Here is a 13,056-nt window from a genome sequence, read left to right on the forward strand (position 1 = left end):
AGAAATTAACCAATTAACAGGAACGTCCATTTCCCTCACTTTCCGAACGAAGGCTTTCCTCGACGAATCCGATGGTCTCATGTCCTTAGACACATCCCATCATAATTCTCCTCTGCAGCATCATCGTGACGGGAAGGCATTCTCTTGTGAGGTCGCATTAGCGAGATACATAGCGTCTTTACTCTCGGTGGACGTTTCCACATTTTAACAAAGAGTTAGTTCAGTAATACTTGTACCGTAGACAAGCAAGTTTTTTTTTATTTAGTTATTTACATTCACAATTTGTCCGATTTGGACATTTGGTAGAAGTAGACAAGCAAGTGGAGTACAATTTGGACTTTGGAAGAAAGCGCATTTGGTTATCCAGTTGACCGCGGATTCGTTATTGAACCTAAGATCATTGTCATTAGCATCTCGAGTATCTAATTACCACGGTTGCTTGTCAAATTCTGTAATAGTCTTGCGCTAGTAAAGCAATCTTAGTCTAATCTCTGTAGTAAAGTAATCTTCTCTATTGCATAACAACAATGTCTAATCCAAATGAAGATTCGTTTCACACCCCTAACCCTAATCATAATGTGAACCCGACATATATATAAATTATAATTATTGGTAAAAAATTATATTACATAACTTATATTTATATAATTTGCGAGGTATTTGACCAATATTTCGACAATATTTATTCTAGTTTCGTATGTCTCTCTATTTCTACATTGAATATACGTACTAACATTTCTCGATGATGAAATGCCACCGATTAAATATTTTGCGGGAAGTATTCCATTTATACAAAGTGTTAACTTACTTGAATCCCAAATAAGCGTATAACATATTTACTGCTTTCGTCGGGACATAAAACAGACCCGAAGAAAGTTAGATGGACTTGTTGCTTTCAGATTAATGTAAGAGACTACACCTTTCAATACTAGTGATCACCAGTTATGTTATATAGATTTATAGATATAAGAATTAATGGGATATTTAAAAATCGAAGTATCTTGCATTTTGAACTAAATTTCTTTCAAAAAGGTACAATGATAATATTTAGATATCGTACCAAATTGTCCTTCTCTTTAAATGTTTCTTTTGTTGCTCAATTAAGAATTAATTAAGATCATAATTCGTAATGCATGTAAACCTCGCGAGAATTTGATAAGCCTTCAAAAACGAAAGATGCTGATACACAAAGGATAGGCTCCGGTAATGTTCTGCTTTGCTGGTCTGTAATGTTATACATTGACAAGATTAATTGCACTCCCGATAAAACTGTACGGAGAGGATAAAGTTGCTCATGAAATCGTTACCTGTTATTGATACGCGTGATATCGCGATAGCCTTTGGGGATTCTCCGCTGGTCGGATAAATACGATTTACCCTTTATTCACTTTTAATTCCTCTCCGACGCTCTTTCGACTTCCACTCCGGAGTCTATCAAATAACAATAAAAGAGACAATGTGTAAACTACTTTATATTCAACTAACCATAAATAACTTAAATAATAAATAATTTATTATATACTTGTCATCGTATTAATACAATTTTTCAGTATTCGTACCGATGAAAGATTATTTTATCTCCATTCATTAAATAACCGCGCTCGATAAAGACATTGTAAAATACTTTACACTTTCCTACCGAATAATTTATCCTACACGTGTTATATTAACACAATTATTCAACATTGATAATTTAGGCATTGATAGTACCGATTTAAGCTTACTATAATATTTTCGTCTTTATACCGTATTCTAATAAGCAGGATTTTGTAGTGATTAATTCATGTACATTAATTTTGGGACAGCACGTGGCTCTATGAATATCGGATATTCCTCGTTTCACGCGGCTAAATGAATAAAATTTTCATTTAATTACTGTAATCATGCTGTATTTTTCGTTACCTTCTTCTTCAGATTCAGAAGTATTAAGTAACTTGTCGCCTATTTATTTCATTCCATACACAATTAATTTTGATAGAATGAAGCAGAAGGAGCCAAAAGTGGCGAAGAAATGAAAATGGTCTTTTTTAAAGCTATGATATTTCCCCTCTTTCCAGGTGAAAATGAACTATCCTATGAAATGAAATATCCTAGAAATGTCCTGTTACATCGAACAGAAAAATAGGAGAAAGATTTGAAACAATGTTTGAATGTTATTTTTATAGGAACTATAATAGGTATTATGCTAGTCGTATGTGCTTGGATAATTATCTCAACTGGGGTGTGAAAGTCAAATATGTTCCTAACAAAGAAAATGTCACTGAATGCTATGTTATTAGACGATGGTTCCTCCAGTCCCGAACGAATTGGTCAATTTTACATGATACGTTTTATGGTTTACGTATAAAAGTCTAAGTAATTGTCACGGATCAGATAGTTACGAATTATACGAGTCGAAATGTCAGTAAAATTGCAGTGATAATCCCATTAAATCAGAATAAAGTTTTGCCCCATATAGCAGTCTGCATGGTTGTAGACTCTTATTTTCTATTTTTATTTCTTTCTCCTGCTTCTTCTTTTCCTTCTGCTTTTTCGTTTCCGCATAAATCAGTTAACGAATCTTATAAGTTTTATTTTCCCGAAGTACAATATAAATACTTTTAGTTGCATTTATTGAAAGGTAAGCATTGTGCGCTATTTCCTTGTAAATGTTGTTTCCCTGGACTACATATTGCAAGATTTTCTTTTAATTTTTCAAATCTCGCGAAGTTTTAATGCGTATAGAGTCACGTATTTAGGTATTGCATTTGTCGCTCAAGCGACTAACTCATAATATTTAATTAGCATAAATTATAAAAATGTGTTCAAAGATCTTTGAACATAGACTGTAAGATAAATGGGAGGATGACATAGCAACCATTTGTTTAGTATGAGTGGACGTCGATATTCTTTTCATTTTGTTTTGTTACTTTTTTCATTTTGTTCAGTTTTTAAGAGTTCAATCTGAAATACAGGAGTGCCTTCCTCGAATATAAATTAAATAAAGAAAGAATTATTATGTATATACCAATGTATGTAAATAATTTTCACTATTTTCAGTAAATTAGTATTCTGTATGTTGTTCATTACACCTAACGATTTATAGTTTCGGTTTCTTTTTTTTTTTTTTAATAGAAAGCTAAAATTCGCAGATCTTACAATTTGATATATAAATAGAAAAAGTTGGGGTATTAATAAAAATAGGAAACAATGTTAAAGTGTATAAAGAAAAGCATATATGAATATGCACATGAAAGGGAAATCCGCGAATGACATTGATGCCTATGATTTATAGATGGAAATGTATTTTCCATTAAGTTAATATATATTTTCATTTAGTCATGTGAACTTACTTAAAATTGTCGTCTTGAAACCCTAAACTTTGAATCCGTTATGACATAACCAAAATTTGTCTAAAAACTATAATCCTTGCTTTCAAATCAGAATTACGATTTCTTACAACAAAATTAGTGTCTCTGCGCGAAAAGTGATAGGAATAAAATGAAATTTGGTGATAGGTTCTGGATAGCTGGGCCGTCAAACCTTTTACTATCGCTTCTAAAGGAATATACAGGGGCCCATGAAAAGGTAACTCATTAAGTAGTGTCGTTTATTACACCTCGAGCGTTCCACTAATCCTTGAAAAGAGAAGACAGGAAAGAGGAAGAAGAAAATCCGTGGCATCTTCGTGGTTGCAGATAAAGCGCGCACATATGTAGCAACGACGTCCCTTCCGGAATTACTTTTTCATTTCCATGTGATCTGATAATACAACGATTATTTGAAAAGTCGGACACGTTTTCTGATGTAATATGCGCAGGTACACTGGGTAAAATAAAACAATTGCACTGAAATTAAATACGAACTTCCCAAGTTATTTCTCTCTCCTTCTCTGTCTCACCCTTATTCGTCATTACATTGTTTGTCTTTTACTCTCTTTACATACTCCGTTTTCGTTTGTTCGCTATCCCTGGGATTCAAAAATTTTAATATTGTAACGAAATGTCGAAAATTGCAATTCTTTGGTATAATTTATTCGACGCTATATATTTGTATGTTCATTATAGTCTGATGCGTACAAAACATTTAGAGGCTCATAAATGATTACATTGAAATTTCTTTGACCAAATTTCATGGAATTACATTTCTTCTGTAACTTGAACTCGTTTCATTTTGTGCAATTGTAGAGTTTTTAAATAAATCCAATGAAAAAATTTTCGCGAACCGACGTGTCTCGGTGCGAAACGTGGCATATTCGGCCGTGTCATAATGCTTTATAATAGTTTCGAATTGCCCAAGCATTGTTACAGCTTCCAATTTATTTTAGCAGCGTTATCCAGTTACATAGTGAAAGATTTTTTATTAGAACATGGAATCCAAGCAAGAATAAATAATAATAAGAAGGATAGTTTACCTTAAGATGTAATTTCCGAAGGTGGCTAAGAACGAACAGTGAGCACGCACGCTTCCAGCTTTATTCTATCTTCGAAATTAGTTGTGCCGTCTTGGCACGTCTTTGTCGAATTGTTGGTAATGAAGTTTAGTATGCTAATTCGTAGAACAGCTGTGCAGTCCCTCCGGCTCGAGCAAAATACTAAAATTATTGAATTTAAATTGCTGTAATTAAAATGTCTTACGCTCCTGCCGACAAATCTCCAGATTCTTGATATTAATTCCGACCGTTCGCCGTTTAATGCGAAGATGCATTCCGGATACTGCCATGTATTAAAAGCTATTCAAGCTGTTCCATGGTTGAACCGAGCATTCTCCGAACGTTGTCAAAATAACATACATTTCGAAACATTAGTTTTCTAATTGAAAATTATTACGGAATTTTATAAATGAATGCAGGTTGAATTAACCACAATTAGTATTTAGAAGTATTAATGAGCTACTTAGAAGTTTCGTATTCCATACTCTGCTGATATCAGTGATTAGGAACTTACTTGAGATTATGGGGTCCTTAATAACAGCATTGCAGAATGCTGGCTAGTATTAATAATTAGGAAAGGGAAGAAATTTGATTATATTTATTTCCTGTTATTCTTTTTAAATCATCTGTTATTAGACAAAGAAAAAAGAATAATAGATCTTAAAGTTGCCAGCCAGACAATCATACATTTATACTTGTACCGTAAGTACCATAAGTGCATCACGCATTCATTTCTAATAGCCTAATTTCGTGTTTCTCATCTATCTCTCTATAAATATTCAAAGCACAAATTCATTCCCGCCTCGCTACTGACATACTAATTTTACTTATTAGAAACTACATCAAACTCAAGATACCTTAGCTTGGGCAGTAGAATAACGCAACTCCCTTAAAAACCTACGAACCGAAAACCGTTTGGATCCTAGCGATAATCGACGTTATTGTTTCTTTGCCATGCCGGCCAGAAAAATGCTAATAGTTAGTTGATCGCGCGTTAATGGCCTATAATGATCGTCTCAATTAGCGAGGCTGACCAATTAAGATCGGGTGGGGAGTCGGCTTAAATTCAGTGGAACAGTGTGACCGTGAGCGGCGCGGCGTGCACCGCTCCATAAGTTAACGCTCCATCTGTTCGGCGGCAGCGACTGCCGCTTTTCAGCTTTCATAGAGGAATGAATAGGGTAAGCCTGGCAACCGGCCAGACAGCAAGTAACTTATTATATCTGGCATTAAATTATTATAGAGCTCTGGTCGACAATGGGTACGGCGAAGTGCATAGGAAACGATTAAACTGAATGACAGATCTAGACTGCTCCATTCGTAATCCACCACCGCACACCGCAGCCATGGCCGCGTTTGCACACGCGTTTTCTGTCTCATATGTATGCACGCGTGGATGAATGCACGTCAACCACGGGATTATTACTGTTTCCGATAACAGAATCCATTTTTTGCTTCTCTGTTGGTGAAAAATTTTCAACTGGTCACAGATTCTGTTTGTTTCCGATCTCTGACCAGAAAATGCAATATTTCCGCCACCGGCCACCTTCATTATACGAACTTTCGTAGCACATGAAATAACCAGCCGCGTGATCGTTTGTAAATCACAATATTCTAATATATGTATGTGTTTTTAAATTCGTTCATTATCTGTTTGTTTTAACAATCATCATGTTTATAACAATCTTTTTCTACCAGGCTACGGAATAACAGAAGTAAATGTTATTGACGTTACAGCAAGTTGGAAATTATGATCAAATATATCATATATTGTATCATCGCCTTGCTTTCTCTTTATTTCTATTACTAAATCAAATTAAACAATTCCTCTTTTTAGTTACATATTACAGCTCAGGTACATATACTAATGTTATTTTCATATTATTATTAACTGTTATAGATTCTTAATATTTATGTCATAAGTGACATATATCAACTGAAACTGATACGATGTAAAAAGGTGGAAATTGATTCGATTTTGAGTTTCATATTCAAGGTTCATTTTAGATTTTTATAACACGTTACACAATTCCTCTACCTTAGATCGACATTCGAGAAATCTACGTTTCCCGGCATTAATATTGCGCCATATTATGGAGAGTTCGAAATGCTCCTTTCTCTATTCGCTGTCTAATATTAGCATCAGTTTCAATATAAATTTAGTAACAAGCTCACTATAAGCATGTAATCGATGAAATGACAACAGTGCACATTAAAACAACGATGAAATATCTAGCCGAGTACGAATCACATGTGATTAATTTTTACTTAATAGAACCACCATAATTCATGTAACATGCACAGCATATTACATATCTCATACATGTTGCATAAGTTGGTATATTACAGGTTTAACAAAAGTATTTGGTAACATTTTTATTCTTAAATATTTTATTCTTGTTATATTCTTGTAGAAGAATATGGGTACTAAGATGTTGTTGTTTGTTTTTGTTGAAGAAATAAAATATTAAAGCGTCATACAGGGTGTTCGAAAGTGATTTGTCACCACGAAAAGGTCCTAAACCTAGCCCGTAAAAGCACATTTCAAAGTTAAACGTCCAGAACCTAACTCTTGCGAACGCACTTTTTTTGCGAGTGAGGAGGAGAAAAGCTATTTATGCATACTACTCAGCAGCGGAGTTTGTTGGTAGGTTCTGAAATAGTGATCTGGGAAAAGGTCAAAGTGTTTCGTCCTTCGTCATTTGCAATTTGCTACGGCGGACATAGGAATTATGTTCAGCTTAATTATATATGTATACATACATATGTACACAGATACCAATATATCGCTACGAAAAATCTTCATTTGTTAAACTCTCGAAAGAAAGTCTATCGTGCTGCTGACAGTTGCTGACATTAATAGATTCCGATTTGGTTGAATCATATAGATATAAAGATAGACCACGCGAGCCATACTACCCTGTAGGTGAATGCGATATAGAAAAAGAAAGAGAACGCTGCATAGAACACCTTTTTGACATGTCTAATCAGGCATGCACACTGAAGACTGATGTCGCTCGTTGATCGGTGTTACACTTCCTTATTTAGGATATGAATATGCATGCGTTATTAGACAGGGACACAACGGATCTCTATGCAGTGTTCTTTTTCCATTACTATATCGTTTTTAAAGCTCACGCACTTTGTCTTTATAACTTTTGCAGCCCGTTCAGACGATACGGTTTTTTGACCGACTCGGTAATTTTATCGAACCGAAAGTAGTGTTCATATAATTCCGTATTTTTACTGAAAATACATCTCTCACGCAAATGCTTACATTTTTTGTCTGTTCGTCTCTTCTACTATTTACAGTTGGACAAAATGGATGTAATTACATTTTTCATCAGGTTTTGGTATTACCGTCGTAGAAAAGGATCAACAGAAGATATTTGATACAGTACCATTGTAAGAGATAGATATTTTTTTTTTATTTATTTGTTAAAATTACAATCAATTCTCGCGTTGAGAATTTTCAGTAATTTTTCTGGCGTGGCGCAGTGACATGGCTGTTTATTTACAATAAGTTAATACTTATTACAGATAGGTATAATTTATAAGTATTATAAGTAAGTGCATACGCTTAATTTGGATAACTAAATGAATCTAGCTTTTAGGTCTAGCGGGTAGTGTCTCTTCAGCCTGCGAATCTGGACCGTCGTATCAAGTAGTCCAGTGATTAGGGGGTTTCGGTGTTTGTTGACTCTTTTGCTATATCTGTCGCTATATTTTGCTATTTCCTCTTTGACTGTGGGTATCTTGAGGTCGCGATGGATGGTTTCGTTGGTAACATACCAAGGTGCGTCTATGAAGGATCTTAGCGTTTTCGATTGGAAGCGTTGAAGTATTTCAATGTTGGAGTTACTTGTTGTTCCCCATAGTTGGATTCGGTAGGTCCAGACAGGTTTTATTACGGTCTTGTAGAGGGTAATTTTATTCTGTATGTTTAGTTTGGAGCGTCGGCCCGTGAGCCAATAGAGTTTTTTTAGTTTGTCCTTTAGTTGCTTCGTTTTATCTGAGATGTGTTTCTTCCACGTTAGTCTCCTGTCCAGGGTCATGCCCAGGTATCGGACTGAGTCCCTGCTAGGAACTGTTGCATTGTTGATGGTGACCTGGGGGCAGGTTTGTTTTCGGAGCGTGAAGGTTACATGTGAGGATTTCTTTTCGTTGATTTTGAAGCTCCATTTATGAAACCACTTTTCCATGGAGTCGAGACTTCGCTGGAGAGTGGATGAGGCTATTACCAGGTCTGCGTGGGTAGCTAATAGCGCTGTGTCGTCTGCAAATGTCGCTATTGTTATATCGTTTGATATAGGTAGGTCGGCAGTGTAGATGGAGTACAGTAGGGGCCCGAGGACACTACCTTGGGGTATGCCGGATTCTATTGGGAATGTTGCTGAAGTGGCGTCTAGGCATTTAACCATGAATTGTCTATTGGTTAGGTAGGATTATAGGATGGAGTAGTAGGGGTGAGGTAGGATCTTTTTAAGCTTGTATAGTAGCCCTTCATGCCATACTTTGTCGAATGCCTGTTGGATGTCTAGAAAAACCGCTGAGAAATATTTTTTCTTTTCGAGTGTTTGGCTGATCGTATGAGTTATGCGGTGGATTTGCTCTACTGTTGAATGTTGTTTTCGGAAGCCGAATTGGTGATCTCGGAGTGTTTTTAAGTTCTCTAGGAGTGGAAGGAGTCGATTCGTGACCATCTTCTCCAATAGTTTGGACAGGGTAGGTAAAAGACTGATTGGGCGATAGGAGCTGGTTTCGTATATCGGTTTACCGGGTTTAGGGATGAGGGTAATCAATGAGATTTTCTAGGCCTTAGGATAGTGTTCAAGGCGAAGGATAGCATTAAAAATCGATGTGATGAGTGCAATCCCTTTTATGGGAAATTCCCTGATTGCTTTATTGCCTATTAGGTCGTGCCCTGCTGCTTTCTTGGGATTTAGGCGACTGATTGATTCTATAGTCTCTACAGAAGTAAAGGGTTCAATAGAAGGGTTCAACATTTTTGGAAGGGGGTGTGCAGGTATTCAGTAACGTCCGCGGCAGCTTTGGAGGAATGGGGTTTGAATACTTTAGACAAGTATTTGGCAAACAGGTCGGCTTTTTCTATAGGGCTTCGCGCTCATCCACCTTGCGGACGGCGGATAGGTGGGATTATTTGTGGGGGGCGTGTGAGTTTCCTGGAGGCCTTCCATAGTGAGTAGTTGGAGTCGGCTGTGGGGGATAAGCTGGCGAGGTATTTTTTGAAACAGTCGTTTTTATAATTTTTTAAGGTTTTGGATAGCTTTCTAGTTGCGTTGTTTAGTTTGCGTTTGTCATCCGGTGTTCTATGGGTCTGCCATACTCTTCTTAGTCTACGTTCTTCTGCTATTTTTTTTAGTATGTATTGGGGATATTCTTGTTTGTTGATCGACGTCTTTGTCGGTGTGGAGAGGCGGATTGCGTTTATTATGCTCGTGTTTAAGTATTCCGCGGCTGCTTCGATTTCTTCCTTAGTTTTTAGTGAAGTTAAGGCTGAAGTTGAGTGAGTAAAGACTTCTGTAAAGAGTTGCCAGTTGGTGTGTTGGTTGTGAATGGAGCTATTATCATGTGAATGGATCAGAGGAGAGATCAGCCGAGGAGTTGATTTGGACGTGTCTTGATGAGATATTTTTAGTTACGAAGAAGTCAAGAAGGTCGGGTATTTTGTTGGTGTCAGTGGGCCAGTATGTGGGTTCGTATGTGGTGAGGTAGTTGAGGTTGTTGTTTATTATGCTGTTTAAGAGGTTTTTGCCTCTTGGTGTAACCAGTCTGCTGCCCCATTGGATGTGCTTGGCGTTATAGTCTCCTCCAGCTATGAATCTATTGCCCAGGGTGTCCAGGAAGTTATCAAAGTCTTCTTTGGCGATGGAGTGTCTGGGAGGGCAGTATACTGCTGAAGTAGTGATTGTGCCATGACAGTCTTCTATTGCTACGTTTGTTGCTTGGAGGTTGTCTTTCTGGAATGATGGAAGTTCGTAGTGCTTAATACTTGCTTTGATTATTATTCCGGTTCCACCGTGGGCCTTCCGCTGGGGTGATGGATATGGTAGAATTTGTAACCATTTATTTTCAGGTAGTTTTTGTCGGTGAAGTGGGTTTCCGATACGAGCATTACGTCGATTTGCTGGTGTTTTAGGAAGAGTTCTAGATCAAGTTTGTGTTGAGCTAGACCGTTGGCGTTCCAAAGAGCTATGCGCCTTGGTTTTATTTTGCTTCGGGGCGTATTAATTTATCCATGATGAGTCTTACTAGCGATAGCAAATGATTTATTTGTCCTGATTGTTTCTCTATTAGCTTTTCAAGCCTAGAGAATTTGTCTGTGTTAGGTGGGTTGGGGACACTATTTTGGGGAAGATCCCTTTGGCTATTCGGGTTATTTTGGATGCCTTGTTCTGCTTGGGCATAGGAGGTTGAGGTGGTAATGAATTTGGTAGGACTGGGTGTTTGGTTGGTTGAGGGGATTGGGGTAGTCGTGAATTTCGGCGGGCTGGGTATTTGGTTGGTTACCTCTTTTGCTCTGAGTTTAGGGTACCTGTTTGTGTATAGAGTTTTATAGGCTGAGCAGCCTTTGTAGTTGGCAGGATGGTCACCTTGACAGTGGATGCATTTCGCTGGGGTTTCCGGTGATTTAGCGCACTGGTCAGTGGAGTGAGTGCCTGCACATTTAACGCAGCGGAAAGTATGGTTGCAGTATTTCTGCGTATGACCGTACCTTTGGCACCTTCTGCATTGCACTATTTCTTTTTTCACAAGCGGTGGTTCGAATTTTACTATTGCGTTCATTAGGCGACTGATGTTGTAGATTTCCTTATTGTTAGGCTTTTGTTTTATATCTATGAAAAATAAGAATAACGGGTCTTTCGAGACTCTATGCCTTATATTACTTATGTTGATGACTTCGTGGCCTAGTTTTGAGAATTCGTATTTGAGTTTGTCTATGTCTGCTGAGTGGTGGATGTTTCGTAGGACCACCCGAAGAGGCCTTTTCTGTTTCAGTTTGTTGAAGTGGTTACCACTTCTAAGAAAACTCTACATCTGGTCTTTCTTAGTTTTCTCAAGCACTGAAGCCATCGACAGCGTGTAGACAAAAGACTGCGACGAAGTCAGGCCATAAACAGTAGACAGGCGACGTTGGCTTCGGGGTTTTTCAGTTATTAGGTAACACAGCTAGCGTGCGGATCTGGACCAGCTCAAATTGTATTTTTACTTATTCACTTCTATTTAAATATATTTTCTACCTTACAATTTATCCACGTGTTTTCTCTGTTTACACACCGAATAACCTCAACAGGTTATGGGCCCAGGGCTGTAAATTGCAAGGTAGCAACGTGAAGTGAATAAATTGTTAAAGTGTTGTGCTTAGTAAAATAAGGGATAGTGCTAAAATGGAATCAGCAAGTGCGAAGGTCGAGATGTTACGCGGCGAAGAAAATTGGCTCCAGTGGCGTTTTGTTATGCGTACACTTTTGGAGGAAGATGACGACCTGATCAACGTGTGTGAAGGGAATTTGTGTCATCCAGGTAACAGCGCGGAGAAAGAAATCGCTCGTGGAAGATTTTTGAAAGCAGATCGATTAGCGAGAAAATTAATCGTGACTTCAGTAGGAAAGAAACCGTTGGATCTTCTTTTATGTTGCACAACAGCACATGAAATGTGGAAAAAGCTGAATACAGTATATGGCATGAAGTCGGATGAGAATTTAAATATGGTCCAGAAGCAGTTCTTCGATTTTAAATGGGAAGAATCTGAAAATGTCTCTTACAACCTATCAAAGTTGGAACTCATAGCGGCGAAGATGAAAGCCCTTGGGAGTGAAATTGGCGAGAAAATGCCACGCATTTTATCGGTGTTACCAAACAAATTCGATCATTTTCACAGTGCGTGGGATTCCGTGGAAGAAGAAAAGAAGACCTTAGACAGGCTTAGTACCAGGCTGATGACAGAAGAAATTAGATGGAAGAAAGACGACCAGGAAACATCGGTGGCACTGGTAACAAAAGGTAATAATTATAAAAGGGAACAGCAGAAGCAGTCAAGTAAACGTGAATACGAGAAACAAGGACCAAGTTGCTTTAACTGTGGAAAAGTTGGCCATCTAAAGAAGGATTGCTTTAGATGCTTTATATGCAAAAGGAAAGGCCACACCAGCAAAAACTGTTTTAAAAATAACAAAAGAAGCAACAGTAGAGACAACCAGGAACCTAGAAACCAAAATCGGGATCACAGCGGAATTGGTCTATTAGGAAGTACCTCAGCGATACAAACGGCAAACCCTGATGTTTGGATAATCGACTCAGGAGCTACGGATCACATGACAGGACGACGGGAATGGTTCAGCGTTTTCGAAGAATTCGATAACACGGTGAAGATAGAGATCGGCGATGGTACGTTCATGGATGCGTGCGGCAAAGGAAAAATCAGAGTAGAGACTTTTGTGGACGGCAAATGGGTAACATGTACAATGAACGATGTTCTATACGTACCAGGTATGAAAAGAAATCTGTTTTCGATTAGATCTGTCGCAAGAAGGGGCATAGATTTTTGTATTTCAAAGGAAGGGACCAATTGCATATTTTTACAAAATCAGAAAATAATAGCAAGAGGTTCTGTTATCGGAAAT

Source organism: Bombus huntii, chromosome 14, assembly GCF_024542735.1.
Source record: "Bombus huntii isolate Logan2020A chromosome 14, iyBomHunt1.1, whole genome shotgun sequence".
Classification (NCBI taxonomy): domain Eukaryota; kingdom Metazoa; phylum Arthropoda; class Insecta; order Hymenoptera; family Apidae; genus Bombus; species Bombus huntii.